The 9,835-nt window shown below is 40.3% G+C and overlaps 1 pseudogene; it reads right to left on the reverse strand.

Moving 5' to 3' along the window:
* Positions 1-718: 718 nt before the first annotated feature.
* Positions 719-1,328, reverse strand: LOC101334485 (COMM domain-containing protein 2 pseudogene; annotated as a pseudogene).
* Between the last annotated feature and the right edge of the window lie 8,507 nt (positions 1,329-9,835).

The raw sequence follows: 9,835 nt of genomic DNA on the forward strand, positions 1-9,835 counted from the left end.
TTGTGTACTATTTAAGTTTATTAGCCATGGCAACTTAAACTTAAGCAACATAGTAAGTACTTATTATATTCACATGCAAAGAAAAATGCATGAACTGCCTAAACGATATAGCATTAAAAAAATTAACATTCACTTCCAACTATTCTGTGGCTATTAACATCATGTGGTGCCTGTAAAGGTCAAAAACAATAAGCTGTCTGGAAATATTCAGAATAGTAATAGTATTACATTGTGGATTTTATTTTCAAATTTAGGTCAATAAGAAGGAAAATAATAAAGTTAAGTAGTCAAAAGAAGTATCTAAAAAAGGACATTTATATATACAGATTTGAACAGTACATATTCACTTCCAGTTGATTCAATCCTATTTACACATTTAAAATACATCTTTTTTTTTTTTTTTTTTTTGGCCAGGCTGCGAGGCTTGCAGGATCTCGGTTCCCCAACCAGGGACTGAACCCCAGCCATCACAGTGAAAGTGCTGAGTCCTAACCACTGGGTCACCAGGGGATCCCCAAAATACATCTTAATTGTCAAGAAGCTGAAGACATTTAGCACCAGGAAAGGAACTTTACTTAGCCTTTGATCATGACCTCAATTTCTTGACATAGGAAAAGAAATTTTATGAAATCTCTATGTATTTATCACTATCAAAAGAATTTTGAAAAGTAACTGCTATATATCATCAATTCACAAGTGATTCAAAGGGAAGAAAACCTTAAAACTGGGACTCCTTGATATTGCGCACAGCTCTCCTACGGTGGTCTGTTTTCATCTCCTTCAAGGCTTGCTCCAATTGCTGAACCAAATGGAGCAGGGTGGCTGGGTGTGTCTGCAGAACTTGGGTGTTATGACCTCCATTCTATTAAGGTGTAGCTTTATAGTCACTGTTGGTTTAATCTGTTGCCTGAGGCTTCTGCTTGCAAGCTGTACATCTAGTCGCCATTCAAGGGCTGTGGTAACTGGGGAGGTCTGGTGCTGATTCACTCAGGATAGTTCTGATCTCCTTTCTGTTGTCCAGAAAAAGTTGAAGCAACAGTTTGTTCAATTCTTCAGAGAATCACAGAACAAAAACAGTCTTGGAAATCCAGTTCAGAAATCATAAGCTTTGAACTTTCAGTGAGGAAGTATATTAATTCTTCCACACCATGTTGGACAGTGTCACTACTCACACTGAGCTTTCTCGCAGCGCCTTCGTAGATCTTGGGGTTCGAGCCTCACCTCGGGAACTCCACCACAATTCGCCCAAACTCAGAGACCACCGTGCTGTCCACTTGAGGCAGGAAGGCCAGGTGCTCCTTGTGCTCCTCTGACAGGACCAGTGGCATCTTCACCGGGTAGCCGATTTCATCCTTATTTTTTTTAAGTTAGTCTTAGTGATTGCCCTGGCATCTTATTTTTTTAATTAATTAATTAATTGATTGATTGATTAATTAATTTCTTTTTGGCTGTGTTGGGTCTTCGTTTCTGTGCGAAGGCTTTCTCTAGTTGTGGCGAGCAGGGGCCACTCTTCGTTGCGGTGCGCGGGCCTCTCACTGTCGCGGCCTCTCCCGTTGCGGAGCACAGGCTCCAGACGTGCTGGCTCAGTAGTGGCTCACGGGCCTAGTTGCTCCGCAGCATGTGGGATCTTCCCAGACCAGGGCACGAACCCGTGTCCCCTGCATTGGCAGGCAGATTCTCAACCACTGCGCCACCAGGGAAGCCCTGCCCTGGCATCTTAACTTAAAACAATTTAGTTCAGATTAATACCAGCTTATTTTCAATAGTATGTGAAAAAACGCTCAAATAAATAAAATTCCTTCCCCCTTCTTCATGCTATTATTGCCATACAAGTTACATGTTTACACATTATAAGCGCATCAATAGTTTTATAATTATTGCTTTATGCAGTTTTTAAAATCAGATAATAGAAAAAAAGAGTTACAAACAAAAATACATTTATACTTTCTTTTATATAATATTTATCTATGTAAATGGTAACTATGTAGTTACCATTACTGGTGCTCTCTAAATCTTGTGAATTCAGTTTACTGTCTAGTGTCCTTTTATTTCAGCCTGAAGGACTTCTTTTAGTATTTCTTGTAGGGCAGGTCTGCTAGTAATACATTCTCTGTTTTTTTTTCCTGAGAATTACTTAATTTCTCCTTTGTTACTGAAGGATAATTTTCTGGTTATAGAATTCCTAGTAGATGGTCTTTGTTTTGGCACTTTGAATATGTCACCTCACTGCTTTCTGGCCTCCAAAATTCTGAAGAGAAATCAGTTTTAATTATTACTGAAGATCCCTAGAACATGATTGGTTGCTTTTCTCTTGCTACTTTCAAGATTTTCTCTTTGTCTTTCAACAGTTTCACTACGATATATTTAGGTGTATATCTCTTTGAGGTTTTCCTGCTTGGATTCGTTGAGCATCTTGAATATGTAGATTAATGGTTTTCACCAAATTTGAGATTTTGGCTACTGTTTATTCAAATATTCTTTCTCTTTCTCCTCTCCTTCTAGGATTCCCATTTTGGTAGGTTTGATGTTTCCTACAAGATTCTGAGGCTCTGTTCATTTTTCTTCATTCTTTTTCCTTTCTGTTCCTCAAAACAGTTAATCTCAATTGATGTATCTTCAAGTTTGCTGATTATTTCTTTTGCTGGCTGAAATATGCTCTTGAGCTCCTCTAGTGAATTATTCATTTAAGTTATTTTATTTTTCAACTCCAGAATTTTTATTTTTTAAATTAATTTCTACCTCTATATGGATATTCTTTATTTTGGAAATATCACTTTTATACTTTACTTTTTACACAGCTTCTTTTATTTCTTTGAACTTTTCATAGTAGCTGCTTTAAGGTATTTATCCAGTAAGCCCAATGTCTGAGATTCCTCAGGGACAGTCTGTATTAACTTCTTTTTTTCTTGTATATGAGCTGTACTTTCCTGTTTCTTTGCATATATTATAATTTTCTGGAAAACTGAACATTTAAAATAAGATATGTAACAATCTGTAACAATGTAACAAGTATCTGGAAACCAGATACTACTCTCCTCCCAGAGTTTCTCATTGTTGCTGTTCACTTAGTGACATTTCAGAATTAATTCTGTGAAGTCTGTATTCTTTGTTGTGTGGGACCGCTGAAGTCTCTACTTGGTTAGCTTAGTGTTCAACTAATGACTGGACAGAGATTTCCTTAAATGCCTTGAAATAATATGTCTCTCAGCCTTCACCAGAGGTTCTGTGTGTTTGTTGGGGCATTCTGTCAACACTCCAACAGGCAGTTGACAACTCTGCCTTAGCCTTCACTTACTGATTGTGCAGATCATCAGGGTCAGACAGATGTGTGATTGGGGTCTTCTCATGTCTTTCCTGGGCATGTGTACTGCCCTTCACATATGCATGGCCTTCTAGATTCCCAGGAATATGTCATAGCTTTTTTTTTTTTTTTTAATAAATTTATTTATTTATTTATTGGCTGCATTGGGATTTCATTGCTGTGCACAGGCTTTCTCTAGTTGTGGCGAGCAGGGGCTACTCTTAGTTATGGTGCACAGGCTTCTCATTGCGGTGGCTTCTCTTGTTGCGGAGCACAGGCTCTAGGCATGCGGCCTTTAGCAGTGTGGCACACGGGCTCAGTATTGTGGCTCGCGGGCTCTAGAGCACAGGCTCAGTAGCTGTGGTGGCACACGGGCTTAGTTGCTCCATGGCTTGTGGGATCTTCCTGGACCAGAGATCGAACCCGTGTCCCCTGCATTGGCAGGCGGATTCTTAACCACTGTGCCACGAGGGAAGTCCCTGTCATAGCTTTTAAAATTCCCCTATGGACAGCTCATTCTACAATTTTTCCTTTAAAGATTTTTGGCTGTCAGTCCCTTTTTAGCTTCAACTGATATCGCCACCACAGGCAACTGTGATGTTAAACAATTGGCATTGACTGTTTTTAACAAATTCCCTAGCAATACAGCTGTTCACAAAGACCAGAGGTCTGCATCAGCCAAATACAGACAATCACTAAGGTTGGAGCATTTTTTACATTTTTTTGGACTTTTTTTTTTAAAATTCAGATTTATTGTGGCATATTCACACACAATAAAATCTACTCTTTATTTTTTATTGAAGTATAGTTGATGTACAAAGTTGTGTTAGCTTCAGGTGTACAGCAAAGTGATTCATATATATATGTATATATGTGTGTATATATATATATATATACACACACACATATATATTTTATATATATATATATATATATATTTTAATTACAGTTTTCTCCAGCTAGATGTCCAGGAGTGTGATGAAGAAAGGAAAAGGGGATGAAGAAAAGTAATAGGGGAATGAGGAACATGGAAAACCCAAAAAATGACTCCTAGTTCTCTGTGTAGTTGTGGCCTTTACTGAGCTGGGGATACTGGTGGAGGGAAATATCAAGAATTCTAACTTAATCACGTTGGAAACATTTTAGGGTAAGAAAAAAATTATGCTTCCTATATAGCAAGCTATCAGAACTTACTTTAAAATGTAAAGCTATTCATCCTTTCTCATGGGTGCTCAGAGCTCCCCACACAGATATTCATTTCTACATGTTCAAGAAAATGCCACTGTCAGGCAGGTCTACCATGGACTGTATATCTGTGGGCAGCGTCCTAAGTAGAGCTTTCATCTTCTGCCCTTGAACTGACAAGCTGAACAGGAGATACTCTGCTTTGCCAGCCTTCCACTTAAGACAGAACCTAGTTGTCTCCTGGCTTTGATCAGAGAGGGTCTTCAGAAAGTTTAACAGGTCAGAATGAACTTGATTGCCAGACAGAAACCAGCGTGCCAAAAATAAAGCATTAACCAAAGCCAAGAAAACAGTGTTGGCCGAGGCGTGGCGTGGCTTAGTATGGGGCTCTAGGTATTTCAAACAGCCAGGTTTGATGGAAGCAATTAGGAACAGCGCTAATTGCCTGTCAGGCAACATTGCCATTTGCTGAGGACAGAGCTGATACATTTAGACACAAAGTCTGCCCAGCCTCCATTGTAGTCTTTCACTTTTGGAGATTGTCTTCTGGTTTCCATTACAATGAAGCTCAAGCTGCCGACCCCATTAAAATGTCAAGGGGGGAGGGAAACGAGGTCTTGAAATAAGTCTTTCAAGGCTACCGCCATGGTTGGTTTTACGTATGGAGTAAGGTTCCTGTACACACTTATTTCACCTTCTCTTTCCCTTAAGTGGTGAAAGCACCAAGTCCCTCAGCCCCATCACCAGGGAGCTGAGGAGCTGAATTTGTTCTTTCCATGGCAGGGCTATAGTCAGGTCCACTCTACCCTCTTCTGTTTTTCCCTATACATGGAGGAATGAGTTCAGGTGCTCCGGAGCAACTTTTCTGCACAAGTCCCTTAACCAGTGACTCTCAACCCTTCACAGCATTTTAAAAACTCAATTCCTCAACTAGAAATGTTGTGGCAATCTGGAATTCCCCTTTCCCTCCTCTCTTCAGAAATACTCTATCGTAAGCAGCTATTCTTGCATCAGATTATTTTATTACAAATTCAGGGCCAAGGAAAAAAAGAAGAGTATGCATCCTCAGGGCTAGAGGGGATTACAATAGTACATGTAATGTGTCTTTAGGAAGTATAATGTAAGTTTGCTAGTAAAGAGGTAAGCTCCTGTGCTCCCTAGAGAATAGGAAAAAAATCCAAGTACATTCACGGGCAGTACAAGCACTGCCAGTATTAGAGTCACTCTTTACTTGGGAGGATGTAATTGAAATAAACCAAAACAGAAATGCTGATCTGGAAACCTGGAAAACTGGGTCTCATCACAGTATTTGTCTTTAACAAGCTATGCACCCTAGAGCATAATTTTAACTTTGTTTTGTTTAGAGCTATACAACCAGGATCTAAAAGACTACCTGGTGCTTAGTAGGCACTTGGCAAATATATGCTGTTTAGATTTTTTTTGAATCTCAGCATACTGGTCAGAAATATGGGGCTGGTATTAGTTTCCTAAGGCTTCCATAAGAAAGTATCACAAACTAGGTGGCTCAAAACGACAGAAATGTATTCTCTCTCAACTCTGGAGGATAGAAGTCCAATATCAGGACGATAGCAGGTCCATGTTCCATCTGAAGTCTGTAGGGGAAAATTCTTCCTTGCCTCTTCCTAGCTTCTGGTGGTGGCTGTCAGCCCTTGGTACTCCTCGGCCTGTAGCTGCATCACTCCAGTCTCTGACTGTGTTGGCACAAGGCATTCTCCCTGTGTGCTTCTTTTTCCTCTTCTTATAAGGACAACAGTCACGTTGGATTAAGTATCCACCCACTGCAGTATGAGTTCACCTTAACTAATTACATCTGCAACAACCCTATTTCCAAAGAAGCTCACACTCTGAGGTGCTGTGGGCTAGGACTTCAACATATCTTTTGGAGGGACACAATTCAACCCATAACGGGGATAATTCCAGTTGTCTAAACCATCTCAACATTCGTTATGATGACTCAGTAGGATAATGTGTGGGAAAAGTCTCTAAAATTACAGATTATTATTCGCATGCCTGGAAGAGTTTCTTCCTCTTACCATTTACTGTGAGGATGCAGTAATACTTCATGAAACCTAAATTGTCAGCTTTAATACTTAATAGGTCAATACCACTAATATATATATTCCACTTTAGCCTGTGAGGTGGCCAGGGAAAGAACTACTATCCCCATTCTAAAGGTGAAAAAAACTGAGACTGAGATATTAAATTAAATGATATAATCAAAGGCACATGGCCTGACAGTGAAAGTACTACCAGTAGATCTCAGGGTGTCAGCCTCCCGGTTGTGATGCTTTCTAGCTCAATATGATGCTGGGATGACAATTCCTCCTTGGAGCTTTCATTTCTCAGCATTTTCTCTGTCTGCTGCAGAGAACCAGAGTTCATTTCCTGATCAACTGAAACTTGCTAAGTACTATGAAACTTCTGTTCAGCTGGATCTACCTCTCTGTATTGTGGTGTTGGAAATGCAAAGTGGGATAAGAGAGAAGGGGGTGGTAGAAAAGGATGAGGATAAGCAGTAATTACAACGAGTAGGTGAACTCACAACTCAGCCAACAAGGCATGAATTAAGTGTGGTGTACAGGATAATTAGCAGTCATTTAGTGCGGGAAAATTGCTACCAGCTGTTCAAAACCTAAGACTGAGGGGCTGATCTGTAAATGGTTATCTGAACAAGCAGGCAGACAGCTACAAAATGAAGCTGTGCCCCAGGTCCCAAAGGCTATGTTTTGTTGTCCAGAGAAAGCCTTGTCCTGAGATGAATCCATTATGCTCATTAGTTACTGTTACATGAATTTAATGGCCTGGCCAAAGGCTCCTAGAGAATGCTGGGTCATAGATCTGTGGGGAATCAGACCAACAAAGGGGTAAACAGGAATGTCAGAGTCCTGAAATCCCAAAACTACTCTCAATATGGACCTCCCACTTTCTTTGTTGGAGCCTAGTCAACAAACACAATCTTATCCATCAAATGCCCATTTCCTCATTCAATCCCTCTGCCCTCCTCTTAATAGATTAGCATAAGCACTATTCCAAACAGTTTGATGCCTATCTTCAATTTAGCACCCAAATGCAGCTGAGTAACTTGGGGACCTACAGAATAACAACAGTCTTATCACACCTGGAAGCAAGGACACTGTCAGAGCAAATCAGAAGGTCAAGAATCAGCTCAAAGAGGCTTCTATTGGCTAAAATGGGGCAATATGAGGCTTGAGGTGAATAATACTATACCAAGGAATTAAATGCTTCAAATTTATTAAATTCCATGAGTTTGTAAGACACTAAAGACAATACTCAATGTCATCTTTGGAGCTTGCTGGGAAAACACAATATACTCTGAAAACTGGTAAATAAAGGAAAGAATCAAGCAATTAGCCTGATTTCCTGTAGGACCTGTACCTCAGATGACAAACAGTTGATGAAGGCAAGTTTTTCTTTATAGAAGGATTCCCAGTAATAAATGAAGAAAGAAAGAAAGAAATCCTTTGGCAAATCCCTACCTAAATAATGAATCCAGGCAATGATCAATGGTGGCCACTAACAACACAAAAAGAGAGACAGAGGGATGTTTGTTCGTCCTGATAAAAGTACACATCACTACCTATAAAGGATCCTTGTAAAAAGTCACATCAGATCAAGCCTCTAGATCTAACTACCAATTTAAGGAAATGCAAAGAACAGAGAAATATGTCAAATGCTACTATGGGTATGCAATCAGAAAAATCCAGAATGTGGGAAATTCCACAGGACAAATTATTTGGTTTCTTCAACAAATAAACTATACGGAGGAAAAAAAAAAAAAAAAAGGGAAGGGGAACTGTGATTGACTGAATTGTTGGCCTCTGTTATTCACCCCTTTCTACATTCACACCCATGCCATGCCTCCCTGCGGGAAAAGTATACCTCCCTGCCCTTGAATCTGGGCTTGGAAATGAGAATTGCTTGAATAAAAGAATTCCGTGAAAGGGAGAGTGCAAATCTCTGATCTAAGGCCTTAAGAGACCTCTTGGGTTTCCACTCAACCTTATACTCCTGCTCTTGTCTTGGGAAGAGCTTCCCTTGAGTAATTGTTGATCCTTCAGCCTGGACAGTGAGCATATCAATGGCAATAACAATGGACTGAAGACAGGAAGCCACAACCCAATACTCTAGACAAGATGTACAACCCTGAGAAGAGGAAAGTATCCTCTTCATCCCAACTCGCCCCCATGACCTGCCACCACCACCACAGTCATGACTACATTAAAATTTCCTGACTTCTCTGCAGATGGAGTGAAACTAGAGGAAGCTGATTTAAGAACAGGAAAGAAAGAGTGAAATATCTCATTCAAATCTACTACAAAATAATTTTAGTTCCCAATCTTTAGTAGTTTGAGTACCAAAGACAGTAAAATACATCAACTGACCCCTAGGACAGAATCTTTTACTCTTGTGGCAGAGAAAAATAGAACATGTCATCACCATCACCAGGTTAAAATATTTATGTGGAATGTCTCTGGGTAGAGACCTGAGCACATAAATGGGTAGAGATGAATGTTCCTTACAAGTGACTCTCCTGCACGATGGTCAACTGCTTTTCTTACTTGGGATATTAATTCAGGTCCCCAGTCTGATCTGCTTTCCTGTAAGAAGTCCTAAGGAAACATGTTGCTCCATGTCATCAACTTGGCAGGACCCTGGGATCCAAAAGTTGGGAGTGGGGGGGATCAATACACTTTAATCAAAAAGGCAGAAGATGTGCTTAGTTGAATCTTTTAATTTTTAAGGGCAGAATTTATTGTGGAAGGTTTGTAGCCTGAAGCAAGACAGGGAACATGTGAAAGGATTCTCTGCTGTACGTCTTAACTTTCTTGCCAGAGAAAAACAATTGGGAGAAACCTTAAAAGGACAGAGCCACACTCAGAGTATCAACTCAGGAGCCCCCAGAGCCACTTCAATTAGCAGTTAATCTAGAAGTTGCAAGTATGTGATGGTCTCTCCCATCGGGGGAACTTAAGAGCTTATAAACCATAGAAGGTCATGACTTGAAAAAAATGGCTACAGCAATATCTCAGGTCCCACATGTTCTTCCAGAACTTTGTCACTCCCTATTAAGAAGTGGAATCTATTTTCCCTCCCCTTGAAATTGGGCAAGGCTTTATGGCTAGTTTGATGAATACAGTGCAGTGGAAGTGACACCGTGTGATAGCTGGGACGGTAGTCTTCTCCTGTCCTTGGCCTGGGATTTACACCATCAGCTCTCCTGGTTCTTAGGGCTTCAGACACAGACTGGAATTACACCATTGGTTTTCTGGGTCTCCAGCTTGCAGATGGCAGATCATGGGACTTCTC

The sequence above is a fragment of the Tursiops truncatus genome, chromosome 3, assembly GCF_011762595.2.
Source record: "Tursiops truncatus isolate mTurTru1 chromosome 3, mTurTru1.mat.Y, whole genome shotgun sequence".
Classification (NCBI taxonomy): domain Eukaryota; kingdom Metazoa; phylum Chordata; class Mammalia; order Artiodactyla; family Delphinidae; genus Tursiops; species Tursiops truncatus.